General features: G+C 44.9%; 1 pseudogene; it reads right to left on the bottom strand.

Moving 5' to 3' along the window:
* Positions 1-396: 396 nt before the first annotated feature.
* Positions 397-19,545, bottom strand: LOC149980496 (uncharacterized; annotated as a pseudogene).
* Positions 19,546-20,655: the final 1,110 nt, after the last annotated feature.

Raw genomic sequence — 20,655 nt, 5'->3', positions numbered from 1 at the left:
TTGTTTTTTGGCCATTGGCCCAATTTTACTGCAAGGAATTCTAATTGGTCGACCACAGGCTAGCGTTGGGGGGTTATAAATGACACCCTGTCCCTTTGTACTGTGGAGGAATCACTGAGGAGAGAATCCAGGAGAGAATCACTGAGGAGAGAATCACCGAGGAGAGAATCACTGAGGAGAGAATCACTGAGGACAGGGAAGAAGGAACATCGACCATCTACTTCTCAGCATAACATCTATGATTCATTCTCTTTGAATAAACCACTTTTTTTTCTCCCCCTGATTTGCTTTGGGGTTTGTGTTACTGAAGGATAACATCAACTGCTGACACGACAAACTCCTTGATACGTAACAAAACTAACTGATAACAGTAGAAATGGAGCCCCCCCCCCCCCCCTAATGTCCTCGTGACTCACTGTGTATTTTTCCGACCCAGAAGGCAGCAGGAATGAGGAGCAGGAACAGAGATTTGGAGGTCAGTACCAGGACCCAGCTCAGACCACATTCAGGGGTGTCCTGGTTGTTCTCTGTTTTAATGGTGAGGTACATCATCACTGGGCAACTTTCTATGTTCTTTTCAGACCGACCAATCAGTGTGTCCCTTTACACATTGCACCAAGGTAAATGGAAATATTGTGTTTACACTGATATTGTTGACATTAAAAAATCGTATGATGATACAAAGGTTAAACAAATGTTCTTCCATCAATTTTAGTCACTTAAAAAACATTTCTACACTTTTTATAGACTTTTTCCAAATAAAACCGTTTAAACAGAAACATGTAAATAAGAAGGAGTCTGTTCTCACCAAAGGAAATCCGAGTGGTGATGTTTCCATAGAGGTAGACCTCCAGGTAATACACAACCTCGTCGGATCTCTTCTGCTCTTCTCTCCCCATGGTGCTGCAGGAGTACAGTCCCAGGTCAGACTCAGTGATGTTCTCAATCAGCAAGTCATAGGATCTCAGAGACCGTCTCCGTAGGAAGGTGAAGCGTGGGACAGGGATCTGTAGAGACTTGAAGACAGACACCTCACACGTTTCACTCCCACCAGAACAGTTTCTGATCCAGACTGTTTCTACGTTGTGTCTGACGTCACAGTGAAGAACGACGTTGTCTCCTGGTCTGACTCTCAGCTCCAACTCTGCTGCAGAGATCCCATCCTGACTGGAGGAAACAGCACCTACAGGTAGCAGAGGAACAGTGTTAGGATGAACTGACTGGAGGACACAGCACCTACAGGTAGCAGAGGAACAGTGTTAGGATGAACTGACTGGAGGACACAGCACCTACAGGTAGCAGAGGAACAGTGTTAGGATGAACTGACTGGAGGGAACAGCACCTACAGGTAGCAGAGGAACAGTGTTAGGATGAACTGACTGGAGGAAACAGCACCTACAGGTAGCAGAGGAACAGTGTTAGGATGAACTGACTGGAGGACACAGCACCTACAGGTAGCAGAGGAACAGTGTTAGGATGAACTGACTGGAGGAAACAGCACCTACAGGTAGCAGAGGAACAGTGTTAGGATGAACTGACTGGAGGACACAGCACCTACAGGTAGCAGAGGAACAGTGTTAGGATGAACGCTATGAAACCACAACAATGTTAAAGACTAAAAAACAAGCCCCTTTACAATACACATGCTCTGCTACGCACTGGCCTACAATACACAGAATAGACCACGGATTGGACTCTGTCAAAAATAACTTTAAATAAAATAAATCAAATTTTTACCTTGAAAGAATGGAGAACCATATGTTTTCATCTCAAATGTATCAATATATACCAATAATGTAAAAGTTTACTCACTTAACAGTGTGATCAGAGCGATAAACAGCCTTCTCATCCTAGGGTCTGGTGGAGACTGTCTGAGAGTAGCACAGCAGAGGGGTATTTCCACTCCAGCGTAGGAGCATAGAGTTAGAAAGAGGGCCCTCCCCTAGCTTCTGCCATCAAGGTTTCCGTGGACTTCTTCAATGATACTGCCCATGCTACAACCTGCTTTGTGTCAACAAGCGCCCTCTACCCATCTCTATGTGTAGGAGGCCGTCATCATTTAACACCTTTGTTGAACCTCTTGATGCTCCTTTAGTCACTCGTGTAGGAAGCTCACACCACACCTGGGTTCAGATACTATTTGAAATCTTTCAAATACCTTGAGCGTTTGCTCTGGCCTGCCTGGAGTGCCAGATGGTTGTGGTTTGAGACCGTTCTATTGGTCTGTTTAGCTAGGCATGCTCAATCAAGCACCAATTTAACTATTTGAAATGATTTCAAATAGTATTTGAACCCATGTCTGTTCATACCACATACAGAATAGGTGGAGATTGGTGCTGGACGATGTCCCACTCAAGACAACGTGTTTAAGTTGCTATCTGGTTGCCTGGTTACCCTTCATACATTCTCTTTAATACAACTTCTACTGGGGACATTCCCTTTAATAGTACTTCTACTGGGGACATTCCCTTTAATAGTACTTCTACTGGGGACATTCTCTTTAATAGTACTTCTACTGGGGACATTCTCTTTAATAGTACTTCTACTGGGGACATTCTCTTTAATAGTACTTCTACTGGGGACATTCTCTTTAATAGTACTTCTACTGGGGACATTCTCTTTAATAGTACTTCTACTGGGGACATTCTCTTTAATAGTACTTCTACTGGGGACATTGAATGGTATTGATGCACTGTCTCATCTAATCACTTGCTAAGACCAAACAGGTCATAAAGTCAGTGGAAACAGTTGTGGTTTTCTGCACGCCTCCTACGCCTCCTACGCCTCCAGCCTCCAGCCCACACTGAGCAGCAGCAGAGCTGAATCAACCACAGACTCACCTAAGCATGCACTTTGCAAACACACACACACACACACACTCTCACACACACACACACACACACACACACACATAGACACACACACACACACACACACACACGCAGGCAGGCACGCATACACACAAAGGGTGTGTTGCAGAGGCTAAGAGGGTGTGGTTTAGATGGTAAGAGGGTGTGGTTTAGATGGTAAGAGGGTGTGGTTTAGATGGTAAGAAGGTGTGGTTTAGATGGTAAGAGGTTGTGGTTTAGATGGTAAGAGGGTGTGGTTTAGATGGTAAGAGGGTGTGGTTTAGATGGTAAGAGGGTGTGGTTTAGATGGTAAGAGGGTGTGGTTTAGATGAATATTATACAACATAGAACAAATATTATATTGTTCTGTGGTATAATTAACTTGACTTCATTGTGTAACTCTTTTGAGAATGTGGTTGAAAGCTTTACTGAGCTACTTTCAGTAAACTTTAACAATAGGCTAGGTGTTTGTATGAAACCATGGAAACTGCTGTTGTTCTGTTCAGCATCTCTGTCTTCCTCTAAAGCCACACCCTTTCAGCATCCATACCGCACCCATTTTCCTCCAAAACACACCCCTTAGTATCTAAACCACACCCACTTCACGTTCAAAAAGACACACCCCTGGCTTCTTAGCCACACGCTCAAATAGAAACCTCTGACAGGCTGCTGGAGCATTTGTCAAACCAAATAGCATGACCTTGTCTTCCTCTCAAGACACACCCTCTGGGCATCCAAGACACACCCTCTTTATATCAAGCCACGCCCTCCACACCCCTTAACACCAACCTCTCTGAAAGGTTGCAAGACTGATTGGCATGACCTGGAAGTGGAAGAGCACATAGGACAAGCAGTGAAATAATAACATTTTTTTTAAAAATCTAATGAAATCAATGTTTATTCAGTGTGAAATTAAAACATCAATACACTATAAAAAAAATAATTCCAATGAAATAACAACAGTTACATTTAAAACTATAACAAGAGCTATTTAATCATATTCCCCGAGTTTAACCCAAAAAGTGCCAACAGGTGTCAATTTTGACCCCAATGGGTAAAAAAAAAATAATCTGAATTTCGAAAAACCTTTTTTTTTTTCATCCTAAAATTGTAGAACTTTGTCAAGCACCTAGTTAACGACAAACACAATTTACCTGATGATTTCTGTGTTAATATGGAGGAAGGGGAAATAATCTCTGTTTTGTTTCCTAGTGGTGCAGCTACGCTTTTTCAGTCATGTTTTCTTCTTCTTCAGACTAAGAAGAAACTCAACTCGATGGTACAGTTTGTGATAAAAGCACCACATTTGGTACAGAGGTACCAAAGGTACCAAAATAATGGAAACATTTGAGTAAATGGGGAATACAAAAGTCTTACTGAAAGCATTGGCTACTGAAGGGTTCGAGGAGCATAAAAACTATTGGAACCTTATGCGCGCCCTGTTAAAACACTTTGTGTTGGTGTTTCCTTTATTTTGGCAATTACCTGTAGATGTATGTATCTTTGTCTGTACCTGAAAAGGTATAGAGCCACCCCAGCGCACAAATGACCCCGGCGCACGTATGGCCCCGGCGCACGTATGGCCCCGGAGCACGTATGGCCCCGGCGCACGTATGGCCCCGGCGCACGTATGGCCCCGGCGCACATATCGCCTATATCGGTGGCCATATTAGGTCGTACCGGTGAGTCAGCCTCTGAGTACTACAGAAACACAACATTTTTGAATGAACAACAGACAAACGTTCGTAACAAAGTGACTATGGATGAAACTGATCAAAATATATGTTCAAAACATGAAAAATAAAATAAAAAACATATATTTTGAAACATCAAATTAGACTAGAAATGTGATTTAATTAAAAGGGGGGAATTGAAACCATTTACTTGTGTTACAAAATGTTAATTAAATAAAACAAGTGTAGGTGCTTGACGTACAGTGTCCCTTTGCAATACTAATTTGGGGTCCAAAATGACCCCCCGCTTTTATGCCCCCAAAAAATATTGAAACTTTTTAAGGTTAAAAACAACACTTGGAAAAAAACTGGAATCCGCATCGCCACTGTCCACACGTTTGTTATTGTTTTTTTTGTTTTGTGGACGAAAGGTGAGTTGAGTTGAGCAGCATGAACATAAACGATGCAGTACTCTGCTGTTCCATCGCACGTACAATGACATTTGAGGGGAAAAAAAAACAGTTGTTTGCAGTAACTTATTTTGTTGTTGTACTATTAGATGTGGTGGTTTCACCTTTAAAAATCCATAATGTTATCATTAACCAAAAGGGTACAAACAAATGAAAAAAAAACCCACAAAAAATAACTTTTTTTTAAAGGAATCGTATAAAAAAAACTTCAGGTCTCATTTTCATGAGAGAGAGATTGGAAGTTTAAAATACTCCATAGAAAAATAAAGTATTACAATCTTGCTGTAATGGTATAGGTCTATCTAACTCTAACCTATCATATGATGAATAGTATAGGTCTATCTAACTCTAACCTATCATATGATGAATGGTATAGGTATATCTAACTCTCTCATATGATGAATGGTACAGGTCTCACTCTGCTGGTATAGGTCTCACTCTGCTGGTACAGGTCTCACTCTGCTGGTATAGGTCTCACTCTGCTGGTATAGGTCTCACTCTTCTGGTATAGGTCTCACTCTGCTGGTATAGGTCTCACTCTGCTGGTATAGGTCTCACACTCTGCTGGTATAGGTCTCACTCTGCTGGTATAGGTCTCACACTGCTGGTATAGGTCTCACTCTGCTGGTATAGGTCTCACTCTGCTGGTATAGGTCTCACTCTGCTGGTATTGATGGATGGTATAGGTCTCACTCTGCTGGTATTGATGGATGGTATAGGTCTCACTCTGCTGGTATAGGTCTCACTCTGCTGGTATAGGTCTCACACTGCTGGTATAGGTCTCACACTGATGGTATAGGTCTCACACTGCTGGTATAGGTCTCACACTGCTGGTATAGGTCTCACACTGCTGGTATAGGTCTCACACTGCTGGTATAGGTCTCACACTCTGCTGGTATAGGTCTCACTCTCTGCTGGTATAGGTCTCACTCTGCTGGTATAGGTCTCACTCTGCTGGTATTGGTCTCACTCTGTTGGTATAGGTCTCACAATCTGCTGGTATAGGTCTCACTCTCTGCTGGTATTGATGGATGGTACAGGTCTCACTCTGCTGGTATAGGTCTCACACTCTGCTGGTATAGGTCTCACACTCTGCTGGTATAGGTCTCACACTCTGCTGGTATAGGTCTCACTCTGCTGGTATAGGTCTCACACTCTGCTGGTATTGATAGATGGTATAGGTCTCACTCTGCTGGTATTGATAGAGGGTATAGGTCTCACTCTGCTGGTATTGATAGATGGTATAGGTCTCACTCTGCTGGTATAGGTCTCACTCTGCTGGTATTGATGGATGGTATAGGTCTCAATCTCTGCTGGTATTGATGAATGGTATAGGTCTCACTCTGCTGGTATTGATGAATGGTATAGGTCTCACTCTGCTGGTATTGATGAATGGTATAGGTCTCACTCTGCTGGTATAGGTCTCACACTCTGCTGGTATAGGTCTCACACTCTGCTGGTATTGATGGATGGTATAGGTCTCACACTGCTGGTATTGATGAATGGTATAGGTCTCACTCTGCTGGTATTGATGAATGGTATAGGTCTCACTCTGCTGGTATAGGTCTCACACTCTGCTGGTATAGGTCTCACACTGCTGGTATTGATGGATGGTATAGGTCTCACACTCTGCTGGTATTGATGGATGGTATAGGTCTCACACTCTGCTGGTATAGGTCTCACACTCTGCTGGTATTGATGGATGGTATAGGTCTCACTCTGCTGGTATTGATGGATGGTATAGGTCTCACTCTGCTGGTATTGATGGATGGTATAGGTCTCACTCTGATGGTATTGATGGATGGTATAGGTCTCACTCTGCTGGTATTGATGGATGGTATAGGTCTCACTCTGCTGGTATAGGTCTCACTCTGCTGGTATAGGTCTCACACTCTGCTGGTACAGGTCTCACACTCTGCTGGTACAGGTCACACTCTGCTGGTATAGGTCTCACACTCTGCTGGTACAGGTCACACTCTGCTGGTATAGGTCTCACACTCTGCTGGTATAGGTCTCACTCTGCTGGTATAGGTCTCACTCTGCTGGTATAGGTCTCACTCTGCTGGTATAGGTCTCACTCTGCTGGTATAGGTCTCACTCTGCTGGTATAGGTCTCACACTCTGCTGGTATAGGTCTCACACTGCTGGTATAGGTCTCACTCTGCTGGTATAGGTCTCACTCTGCTGGTATAGGTCTCACTCTGCTGGTATTGATGGATGGTATAGGTCTCACTCTGCTGGTATTGATGGATGGTATAGGTCTCACTCTGCTGGTATAGGTCTCACTCTGCTGGTATAGGTCTCACTCTGCTGGTATAGGTCTCACACTGCTGGTATAGGTCTCACACTGATGGTATAGGTCTCACACTGCTGGTATAGGTCTCACACTGCTGGTATAGGTCTCACACTGCTGGTATAGGTCTCACACTGCTGGCATAGGTCTCACACTGCTGGTATAGGTCTCACACTCTGCTGGTATAGGTCTCACTCTGCTGGTATAGGTCTCACTCTGCTGGTATAGGTCTCACTCTGCTGGTATTGGTCTCACTCTGCTGGTATAGGTCTCACACTCTGCTGGTATAGGTCTCACTCTCTGCTGGTATTGATGGATGGTACAGGTCTCACTCTGCTGGTATAGGTCTCACACTCTGCTGGTATAGGTCTCACACTCTGCTGGTATAGGTCTCACACTCTGCTGGTATAGGTCTCACACTCTGCTGGTATTGATAGATGGTATAGGTCTCACTCTGCTGGTATTGATAGAGGGTATAGGTCTCACTCTGCTGGTATTGATAGATGGTATAGGTCTCACTCTGCTGGTATAGGTCTCACTCTGCTGGTATTGATGGATGGTATAGGTCTCAATCTCTGCTGGTATTGATGAATGGTATAGGTCTCACTCTGCTGGTATTGATGAATGGTATAGGTCTCAATCTGCTGGTATTGATGAATGGTATAGGTCTCACTCTGCTGGTATATTTCTCACACTCTGCTGGTATAGGTCTCACACTCTGCTGGTATTGATGGATGGTATAGGTCTCACACTCTGCTGGTATTGATGGATGGTATAGGTCTCACTCTGCTGGTATTGATGAATGGTATAGGTCTCACTCTGCTGGTATTGATGGATGGTATAAGTCTCACTCTGCTGGTATTGATGGATGGTATAGGTCTCACTCTGCTGGTATTGATGGATGGTATAGGTCTCACTCTGATGGTATTGATGGATGGTATAGGTCTCACTCTGCTGGTATTGATGGATGGTATAGGTCTCACTCTGCTGGTATTGATGAATGGTATAGGTCTCACTCTGCTGGTATTGATGGATGGTATAAGTCTCACTCTGCTGGTATTGATGGATGGTATAGGTCTCACTCTGCTGGTATTGATGGATGGTATAGGTCTCACTCTGCTGGTATTGATGGATGGTATAGGTCTCACTCTGCTGGTATTGATGGATGGTATAGGTCTCACTCTGCTGGTATTGATGGCTGGTATAGGTCTCACACTCTGCTGGTATTGATGGATGGTATAGGTCTCACACTCTGCTGGTATTGATGAATGGTATAGGTCTCACTCTGCTGGTATTGATGAATGGTATAGGTCTCACTCTGCTGGTATTGATGAATGGTATAGGTCTCACTCTGCTGGTATAGGTCTCACACTCTGCTGGTATAGGTCTCACACTCTGCCCGTATTGATGGATGGTATAGGTCTCACACTCTGCTGGTATTGATGGATGGTATAGGTCTCACTCTGCTGGTATTGATGGATGGTATAGGTCTCACTCTGCTGGTATTGATGGATGGTATAGGTCTCACTCTGCTGGTATTGATGAATGGTATAGGTCTCACTCTGCTGGTATTGATGGATGGTATAGGTCTCACTCTGCTGGTATTGATGGATGGTATAGGTCTCACTCTGCTGGTATTGATGGATGGTATAGGTCTCACTCTGATGGTATTGATGGATGGTATAGGTCTCACTCTGCTGGTATTGATGGATGGTATAGGTCTCACTCTGCTGGTATTGATGGATGGTATAGGTCTCACTCTGCTGGTATTGATGGCTGGTATAGGTCTCACACTCTGCTGGTATTGATGGATGGTATAGGTCTCACACTCTGCTGGTATTGATGAATGGTATAGGTCTCACTCTGCTGGTATTGATGAATGGTATAGGTCTCACTCTGCTGGTATTGATGAATGGTATAGGTCTCACTCTGCTGGTATAGGTCTCACACTCTGCTGGTATAGGTCTCACACTCTGCCCGTATTGATGGATGGTATAGGTCTCACACTCTGCTGGTATTGATGGATCGTATAGGTCTCACTCTGCTGGTATTGATGGATGGTATAGGTCTCACTCTGCTGGTATTGATGAATGGTATAGGTCTCACTCTGCTGGTATTGATGGATGGTATAGGTCTCACTCTGCTGGTATTGATAATGGTATAGGTCTCACTCTGCTGGTATTGATGGATGGTATAGGTCTCACTCTGCTGGTATTGATGGATGGTATAGGTCTCACTCTGCTGGTATTGATGGCTGGTATAGGTCTCACTCTGCTGGTATTGATGGATGGTATAGGTCTCACACTCTGCTGGTATTGATGGATGGTATAGGTCTCACTCTGCTGGTATTGATGGATGGTACAGGTCTCACTCTGCTGGTATTGATGGATGGTATAGGTCTCACACTCTGCTGGTATTGATGGATGGTATAGGTCTCACACTCTGCTGGTATTGATGGATGGTATAGGTCTCACTCTGCTGGTATTGATGGATGGTATAGGTCTCACACTGCTGGTATTGATGGATGGTATAGGTCTCACTCTGCTGGTATTGATGGATGGTATAGGTCTCACACTCTGCTGGTATTGATGGATGGTATAGGTCTCACACTCTGCTGGTATTGATGGCTGGTATAGGTCTCACTCTGCTGGTATTGATGGATGGTATAGGTCTCACTCTGCTGGTAATGATGGATGGTATAGGTCTCACTCTGCTGGTATTGATGGATGGTATAGGTCTCACACTCTGCTGGTATTGATGGCTGGTATAGGTCACACTCTGCTGGTATTGATGGCTGGTATAGGTCTCACACTGCTGGTACAGGTCTCACTCTGCTGGTATTGATGGCTGGTATAGGTCTTACTCTGCTGGTATTGATGGATGGTATAGGTCTCACACTGCTGGTATTGATGGCTGGTATAGGTCTCACTCTGCTGGTATTGATGGATGGTATAGGTCTCACTCTGCTGGTATTGATGGCTGGTATAGGTCTCACTCTGCTGGTATTGATGGCTGGTATAGGTCTCACACTCTGCTGGTATTGATGGCTGGTATAGGTCTCACACTCTGCTGGTATTGATGGATGGTATAGGTCTCACTCTGCTGGTATTGATGGCTGGTATAGGTCTCACTCTGCTGGTATTGATGGCTGGTATAGGTCTCACACTCTGCTGGTATTGATGGCTGGTATAGGTCTCACTCTGCTGGTATTGATGGCTGGTATAGGTCTCACTCTGCTGGTATAGGTCTCACTCTGCTGGTATTGATGGATGGTATAGGTCTCACTCTGCTGGTATTGATGGCTGGTATAGGTCTCACTCTGCTGGTATTGATGGCTGGTATAGGTCTCACTCTGCTGGTATTTATGGATGGTGTAGGTCTCACTCTGTTGGTATTGATGGCTGGTATAGGTCTCACACTCTGCTGATATTGATGGGTGGTTTAGGTCTCACTCTGCTGGTATTGATGGATGGTATAGGTCTCACACTCTGCTGGTATTAATGGATGGTATAGGTCTCACTCTGCTGGTATTGACGGCTGGTATAGGTCTCACTCTGCTGGTATTGATGGATGGTATAGGTCTCACACTGCTGGTATTGATGGATGGTATAGGTCTCACCCTGCTGGTATTGATGGCTGGTATAGGTCTTACTCTGCTGGTATTGATGGATGGTATAGGTCTCACACTGCTGGTATTGATGGCTGGTATAGGTCTCACTCTGCTGGTATTGATGGATGGTATAGGTCTCACTCTGCTGGTATTGATGGCTGGTATAGGTCTCACTCTGCTGGTATTGATGGCTGGTATAGGTCTCACACTCTGCTGGTATTGATGGATGGTATAGGTCTCACACTGCTGGTATTGATCTCACTCTGCTGGTATTGATGGATGGTATAGGTCTCACACTGCTGGTATTGATGGCTGGTATAGGTCTCACACTGCTGGTATTGATCTCACTCTGCTGGTATTGATGGATGGTATAGGTCTCACACTGCTGGTATTGATGGCTGGTATAGGTCTCACACTCGGCTGGCATTGATGGATTATATTGGTCTCACTCTGCTGGTATTGAATGATGGTATAGGTCTCACACTCTGCTGGTATAGGTCGCACACCCTGCTGGTATTGATGTCTGAGTATGTACTGAAGTCAGAGTTCTGGACTGTCTTCTTCTTCTTTGGTGTCCTCGGTCCCTGACGGATATCCAACGAGGCGTAAAACAGGTCTCCTTCCTCCTGAGAGAGAGAGAGAGAGAGAGAGAGAGAGAGAGAGAGAGAGAGAGTGAGAGAGGCAGATGGAGAGAGACAGAGAGAGAGAGAGAGAGAGAGAGAGAGTTGATTTTATAAATAGTATATTCCTGTAATTGTTATATCATTATACAATATGATTATATCATATATTATATTATGTTTTGTTGCTTATTCCGTTTATTTTTAAAGAGTTTCCTCACCACTGATTTGAATAGAGCCCCACAGCGGAGGTGTTATAATACCCATAAAACCTAGCGGGGGTTCCAATCCTTTTCCCACTATTCATTTTTCCCAAAGGTCATTTTAGAAACACTTAAGACAGGGCTGTGTTTTATGTAAAATTGCATGACGTTTTGACAACAGTGTAAATCTCTCTAAGACAAGGGGACTTTTGTCAATACATTTGCCAGTATTTAACCCCCCCCCCCTTAAAAAATAAATGAAATGCTAATATGCTGTTAATGTGGCTATCGTAAAGAACTACGGCGGCAGGGTAGCCTAGTGGTTAGAGTGTAGAGGTGGCAGCGTAGCCTAGTGGTTAGAGTGTAGAGGTGGCAGCGTAGCCTAGTGGTTAGAGTGTAGAGGTGGCAGGTAGTCTAGTGGTTAGAGTGTAGAGGCGGCAGGGTAGCCTAGTGGTTAGAGTGTAGAGGCGGCAGGGTAGCCTAGTGGTTAGAGTGTAGAGGCGGCAGGGTAGCCTAGTGGTTAGAGTGTAGAGGTGGCAGCGTAGCCTAGTGGTTAGAGTGTAGAGGAGGCAGGGTAGCCTAGTGGTTAGAGTGTAGAGGTGGCAGCGTAGCCTAGTGGTTAGAGTGTAGAGGAGGCAGGTAGTCTAGTGGTTAGAGTGTAGAGGCGGCAGGGTAGCCTAGTGGTTAGAGTGTAGAGGCGGCAGGGTAGCCTAGTGGTTAGAGTGTAGAGGCGGCAGGGTAGCCTAGTGGTTAGAGCGTTGGACTAGTAACCAGAAGGTTGCAAGTTCAAACCCCTGAGCTGACAAGGTACAAATCTGCCCCTGAACAGGCAGTTAACCCACTGTTTATTGAAATTAAGAATTTGTTCTGAACTGACTTGCCTAGTTAAATAAAAGGTAAAACTACAAATGCCATGATGATCTGGGAGAGACTGCTGAATTGAGGCAAGGTAAGAATGTCTGGATTAACTATCTACCAGCTGTGTTGAGTAATGAATAAATCAAGCTACATTTCTTTCAATGGACAATTCTGTTTTGTGCACATTTTAAATTGACGCAAAGTTGTCAGCTAGAGATGACGTGCAGGAGAATGCTGATGGCCGCTTGTTATAGAACTACAACACCCATTTTGACTGTTCATATACAGTACCTTCTCTCTGCTCTCACTTCCCCTGGTGGTCGTCCTGTTCAGAGGATCCTGAGTCTCAGTTGGAGCTGTGGAGTAGAGTTTGGCATTATTCCAGATAACTACTGAAGGACACAAACTAACTTTTCTTGCCTTATTTAAATAAAAAAAACGCAATGATTAAATCTTATCACTGATGGTAGCGTTATAGTTTCGGACGTTTACCAGAAATATTTTTTTGCTAATTTTCACACTGCAATAACTGGCTGTGGCGCAAAAGGGTTTTGATGAATAAACATGTTGTGGGTGTGTCCAGGCCCCTCACTGACCAATCAAAAAACTGCTCCATGAATACATAATGTGGTTTCTTCAAATTGTGTATTTACAACCTTTTATGTTTTCAGTTGGCATCAACTCTTACTCCTTTACAGCGTAGTTCATTAAATAGCCTGTTCCATATTTTTTATTTATTTTATTTAACCTTTATTTAACTAGGCAAGTCTGTTAAAGAACATATTCTTATTTACAATGACAGCCTACACCAGGCCAAAACCCTGGAAGACGCTGGGCCAATTGTGCGCCGCCCTATGGGACTCCAAATCACAGCCAGATGGGATACAGCCTGGATTCCAACTACAGGGACGGTAGTGACGCCTCTTGCACTGAAATGCAGTGCCTTCAGACGGCTGCGCCACTCGGGAGCCCAAATGTGTTCAACATGGTTCTAAACTTTCATCACTTTCAATATGGAAATACGCTATTAAACATCGACTATAGCATCCACACTGATATAGAGGGCTAGGCCTACTGATATAATGCAGTCTGGACATAACACACTGATATAGAGGGCTAGGCCTACTGATATAATGCAGTCTGGACATAACACACTGATATAGAGGGCTAGGCCTACTGATATAATGCAGTCTGGACATAACACACTGATATAGAGGGCTAGGCCTACTGATATAATGCAGTCTGGACATAACACACTGATATAGAGGGCTAGGCCTACTGATATAATGCAGTCTGGACATAACACTGTGTTAACACACGTAGGTCTAAATGTCTTTACGCGTAACATTCATGACGCAGATTCTCTCCACCAAAAAAGTCTGCCGTGTAAATGGCATTAGGCTATTAGGAAGACTGAATAGTTTGGAGGAGCGAGCGCGTCTTCGGTTATCGGACGAGGGGCGCTCTTTTAAAACCGGGATGGATAGTCTACTCCAACAAGTGGAAGACTGAATAGTTTGGAGGAGCGAGCGCGTCTTCGGTTATCGGACGAGGGGCGCTCTTTTAAAACCGGGATGGATAGTCTACTCCAACAAGTGGAAGACTGAATAGTTTGGAGGAGCGAGCGCGTCTTCGGTTATCGGACGAGGGGCGCTCTTTTAAAACCGGGATGGATAGTCTACTCCAACAAGTGGAAGACTGAATAGTTTGGAGGAGCGAGCGCGTCTTCGGTTATCGGACGAGGGGCGCTCTTTTAAAACCGGGATGGATAGTCTACTCCAACAAGTGGAAGACTGAATAGTTTGGAGGAGCGAGCGCGTCTTCGGTTATCGGACGAGGGGCGCTCTTTTAAAACCGGGATGGATAGTCTACTCCAACAAGTGGAAGACTGAATAGTTTGGAGGAGCGAGCGCGTCTTCGGTTATCGGACGAGGGGCGCTCTTTTAAAACCGGGATGGATAGTCTACTCCAACAAGTGGAAAAAAGCAGGTGAATTGTGACGGCAAAATATATCAAATGGCACCCTATTCCTTATGGGCCCTGGTCAAATGTAGTGCACCCTATTCCCTATGGGCCCTGGTCAAATGTAGTGCACCCTATTCCCTATGGGCCCTGGTCAAATGTAGTGCACCCTATTCCCTATGGGCCCTGGTCAAATGTAGTGCACCCTATTCCCTATGGGCCCTGGTCAAATGTAGTGCACCCTATTCCTTATGGGCCCTGGTCAAATGTAGTGCACCCTATTCCCTATGGGCCCTGGTCAAATGTAGTGCACCCTATTCCCTATGGGCCCTGGTCAAATGTAGTGCACCCTATTCCCTATGGGCCCTGGTCAAATGTAGTGCACCCTATTCCCTATGGGCCCTGGTCAAATGTAGTGCACCCTATTCCCTATGAGCCCTGGTCAAATGTAGTGCACCCTATTCCCTATGGGCCCTGGTCAAATGTAGTGCACCCTATTCCCTATGGGCCCTGGTCAAATGTAGTGCACCCTATTCCCTATGGGCCCTGGTCAAATGTAGTGCACCCTATTCCCTATGGGCCCTGGTCAAATGTAGTGCACCCTATTCCCTATGGGCCCTGGTCAAATGTAGTGCACCCTATTCCCTATGATCCCTGGTCAAATGTAGTGCACCCTATTCCCTATGGGCCCTGGTCAAATGTAGTGCACCCTATTCCCTATGGGCCCTGGTCAAATGTAGTGCACCCTATTCCCTATGGGCCCTGGTCAAATGTAGTGCACCCTATTCCCTATGGGCCCTGGTCAAATGTAGTGCACCCTATTCCCTATGGGCCCTGGTCAAATGTAGTGCACCCTATTCCCTATGGGCCCTGGTCAAATGTAGTGCATCCTATTCCCTATGGGCCCTGGTCAAATGTAGTGCACCCTATTCCCTATGGGCCCTGGTCAAATGTAGTGCACCCTATTCCCTATGGGCCCTGGTTAAATGTAGTGCATCCTATTCCCTATGGGCCCTGGTCAAATGTAGTGCACCCTATTCCCTATGGGCCCTGGTCAAATGTAGTGCACCCTATTCCCTATGGGCCCTGGTCAAATGTAGTGCACCCTATTCCCTATGGGCCCTGGTCAAATGTAGTGCACCCTATTCCCTATGGGCCCTGGTCAAATGTAGTGCACCCTATTCCCTATGGGCCCTGGTCAAATGTAGTGCACCCTATTCCCTATGGGCCCTGGTCAAATGTAGTGCACCCTATTCCCTATGGGCCCTGGTCAAATGTAGTGCACCCTATTCCCTATGGGCCCTGGTCAAATGTAGTGCACCCTATTCCCTATGGGCCCTGGTCAAATGTAGTGCATCCTATTCCCTATGGGCCCTGGTCAAATGTAGTGCACCCTATTCCCTATGGGCCCTGGTCAAATGTAGTGCACCCTATTCCCTATGGGCCCTGGTCAAATGTAGTGCACCCTATTCCCTATGGGCCCTAGTCAAATGTAGTGCACCCTATTCCCTATGGGCCCTGGTCAAATGTAGTGCACCCTATTCCCTATGGGCCCTGGTCAAAGGTAGTGCACCCTATTCCCTATGGGCCCTGGTCAAAGGTAGTGCACCCTATTCCCTATGGGCCCTGGTCAAATGTAGTGCACCCTATTCCCTATGGGCCCTGGTCAAATGTAGTGCACTAAATAGGGAATAGGGTGCCAAAGCATCTCAGTAAAGCCGTTTAAAATCCCTTTCTTCAAAGGCTACTTTTGGCTAATGGCCATTATTAAAAGAGCCACGTACGCGACGTTGCTAAACCCCCTTTTGATTAAGGGGACGGTAAGCTTGTTGTTTTAATCAAATGCAACTAATTGGGGGGGGGGGGACTATTTTTTGTTTGTTTTAAAGTTTCTAAATATGAGATTCACTGAAACTAAAGACACATCGCATCTTCCATCTTTCACTGAGCCTCTCGGAGGACAACTCCACGTCTTCAATCAGTTCAATGGGATTACAGGACTCAGTTCTCAGAGCGGAACAGCTGTCAGGCATATTCAAGGTTGAATTAAAATCCATCACATCAACAAACTGAACGAGTGAATGAGATCATGCTATAAAAAGAGTGAAAGAGCACATACTGCTAATAATAATGAAGTTAGTTTACCTGTTGTTCTGCAGAAGAAGTAGACACAGGTGGAGGAGAGGAGAGAGGAGAGGAGAGCAGACACAGGACACAGACTGAACAGCAACATCCAACACAGCCCACAGTCTACATCAGGGGAAGAGGGCTCAGTAGGACGGGTTTCTGGACATAAACACAAGCATAAATTAAGAAACTTATCTCTCATTTAGATCCTTTTTTTCTGGCATCACAACTTCTGTAAATATATATTTTTTGGGGCATTATGTCCTTACCTAATGAAAGTCTGGTCATGACACTTCCATTGTCAGATATGAGTATTTCTATTGTATCGCTAACCCCTTCAAAGTTCAGCAACTTCTTCTTCAAACTCCCACAGTAGTAGAGTCCCAGCTCAGATGCAGTGATGTTCTCAATCAGTAGATCATAGAACTGCTGAGAACGCCACAGGAAATAGAAGAACGGGTTTGTTCATTATATCCTGGTTTGAAACACTGAAATGACCCCCGTTCACAACGGAGCTATTCTGTGCCAATGTGTTTTATCATGGTGTTTGACGTCACAGTGAAGAACAACGTTGTCTCCTGGTCTGACTCTCAGCTCCACCTCTGCTGCAGAGATCCCATCCTGACTGGAGGAAACAGCACCTACAGGTAGCAGAGGAACAGTGTTAGGATGAACTGACTGGAGGAAACAGCACCTACAGGTAGCAGAGGAACAGTGTTAGGATGAACTGACTGGAGGAAACAGCACCTACAGGTAGCAGAGGAACAGTGTTAGGATGAACTGACTGGAGGAAACAGCACCTACAGGTAGCAGAGGAACAGTGTTAGGATGAACTGACTGGAGGAAACAGCACCTACAGGTAGCAGAGGAACAGTGTTAGGATGAACTGACTGGAGGAAACAGCACCTACAGGTAGCAGAGGAACAGTGTTAGGATGAACTGACTGGAGGAAACAGCACCTACAGGTAGCAGAGGAACAGTGTTAGGATGAACTGACTGGAGGAAACAGCACCTACAGGTAGCAGAGGAACAGTGTTAGGATGAACTGACTGGAGGAAACAGCACCTACAGGTAGCAGAGGACAAAAGGGAGCAATGGCAGCAACAGAGAGCTTTGGCAACTACAGAGAGCTATGGCAACAACAAAGAGCTATGGCAACAACAGAGAGCTATGGCAACAACAGAGAGCTATGGCAACTACAGAGAGCTATGGCAACAACAAAAAGCTATGGCAACAACAGAGAGCTATGGCAACAACAGAGAGCTATGGCAACAACAGAGAGCTTTGGCAACTACAGAGAGCTATGGCAACAACAGAGAGCTATGGCAACAACAGAGAGCTATGGCAACAACAGAGCGCTATGGCAATAACAGAGAGCTATGGCAACAACAGAGCTATGGCAACAACAGAGCTATGGCAACAAAAGAGAGCTATGGCAACAACAGAGAGCTATGGCAACAACAGAGAGCTATGGCAACAACAGAGCTATGGAAACAACATAGAGCTGTGGCAACAACAGAGAGATATGGTAACAACAGAGAGCTATGGCAACAACAGAGCTATGGCAACAACAGAGCTATGGCAACAACAGAGATGTGGCAACAACAGAGCTATGGCAACAACAGAGAGCTGTGGTAACAACAGAGAGCTATGGCAACAACAGAGCTATGGAAACAACATAGAGCTGTGGCAACAACAGAGAGATATGGTAACAACAGAGAGCTGTAGCAACAACAAAGAGCTGTAGCAACAACAGAGAGCTGTAGCAACAACAGAGAGCTGTAGCAACAACAGAGAGCTATGGCAACAACAGAGAGCTGTGGCAACAACAGAGAGCTGTAGCAACAACAGAGAGCTGTAGCAACAACAGAGAGCTATAGCAACAACAGATAGCTGTAGCAACAACAGAGAGCTGTAACAACAACAGAGAGCTGTAGCAACAACAGAGAGCTGTAGCAACAACAGAGAGCTGTAGCAACAACAGAGAGCTAGAGAGCTATGGCAACAACAGAGAGCTGTAGCAACAACAGAGAGCTGTAGCAACAACAGAGAGCTGTAGCAACAACAGAGAGCTGTAACAACAACAGAGAGCTGTAGCAACAACAGAGAGCTGTAGCAACAACAGAGAGCTGTAGCAACAACAGAGAGCTGTAGCAACAACAGAGAGCTGTAGCAACAACAGAGAGCTGTAACAACAACAGAGAGCTGTAGCAACAACAGAGAGCTGTAACAACAACAGAGAGCTGTAACAACAACAGAGAGCTGTAGCAACAACAGAGAGCTGTAGCAACAACAGAGAGCTGTAGCAACAACAGAGAGCTGTAGCAACAACAGAGAGCTGTAACAACAACAGAGAGCTGTAGCATGCCATCATCCTCCATAGACAAAGATAGGATGCAAAGTAACAGCACGTACACACTATACTCTTCGTAAAAAAGGTGCTATCTAGAACCTCAAAGGGTTCTTTAACTGTCCCCATACCCTTTCAAATAAACCTTTTTGGTTCTAGGTAGATACCTTTGGGGTTCAAGATTGAGCCACTTCCACAGAGGAAATGGAACCAAAAAGGGTTCTCCTATGGGGACAACCGGAGAACAATTTGGACCCCTTCTTTGTAAGAGTTTAGGTTAACAAATGTAGACAAGTATAAAACCACATCAGACGATGATCTATCGTGCAGCTATGAGGCCCAGTAAAACTCATTCTAAAGGTTACTTACACAAGAGAGTGATGAGAGAAACACACAGCCTGTCCATCTGGGGGTCTGATGGTGTGATGGTGACTGTCAGAGAGTAGCTGGGTCTTTGCTGTGTATTTCCGTGATGATGACTTGATACACTTTACCATGAAAGGACATACGAGCAGCGATTGGTTCGATCGAATGGAAAGTTTTCAGCTCGAGGTACAATTTTGTGTGACATGAAGGGGAGGGTTTAGCATCGAACACGTTTCACACCAACATGATGTCACTGGAAAATATTGAGCTTCTTTGAGATAGCAACACCTAACTAATTTTGATGTCACTTTGATCCTTGAAAGAGAAGACTTGAGACAGAGGCCTATCATGAGACAGAGGCCTATCATGAGACAGAGGCCTATCTTGAGACAGAGACCTGTCTTGTTGCATTATGGTTATGAAAATTGTCCGACTTCCGACTGCATGGATGCTGTATGAACTGGACTAAAACCATGAGGTCAAAGGTCATGGAGATGTTGATGAAGTCGCCGCAGTTGCTTCTCACCAACTGGACCATGTCACCATCACCTGCATTGTGGGAGGGACTATTTATCAACCAATCATTGGGCTGTTTTTGTTTGACCTATTGGAACGCGGTGACAGACGTGACTGAAACAGGAACCTCCTTGTCGTGATTCTCAAGCTACAGGGGATATAAATGAAAGTGATATTTAAGACCTCTCTGTAACCAATTAATTATACACACGTTATGTTTTCAGTTTGGAGTGAGTGATATGGGGCTATAATAAAGTGAGTGATATGGGGATATAGTATAGTGAGTGATATGGGGCTATAGTAGAGTGAGTGATATGGGGATATAGTATAGTGAGTGATATGGGGATATAGTATAGTGAGTTATATGGGGCTATAGTAGAGTGAGTGATATGGGGATATAGTATAGTGAGTGATATGGGGCTATAATAAAGTGAGTGATATGGGGCTATAGTAGAGTGAGTGATAAGGGGCTATAGTATAGTGAGTGATATGGGGCTATAGTATAGTGAGTGATATGGGGATATAGTATAGTGAGTGATATGGGGCTGAAGTTGAGTGAGTGATATGGGGCTATAGTATAGTGAGTGATAAGGGGCTATAGTAAAGTGAGTGATATGGGGCTATAGTATAGTGAGTGATATGGGGATATAGTATAGTGAGTGATATGGGGCTATTGTATAGTGAGTGATATGGGGCTATAATAAAGTGAGTGATATGGGGATATAGTATAGTGAGTGATATGGGGCTATAATAAAGTG

This window comes from Oncorhynchus mykiss, chromosome 10, assembly GCF_057628025.1.
Source record: "Oncorhynchus mykiss isolate SJ-2025 chromosome 10, ASM5762802v1, whole genome shotgun sequence".
In the NCBI taxonomy this organism is placed as follows: domain Eukaryota; kingdom Metazoa; phylum Chordata; class Actinopteri; order Salmoniformes; family Salmonidae; genus Oncorhynchus; species Oncorhynchus mykiss.
This window is presented reverse-complemented; position numbering and strand designations above follow the sequence as displayed.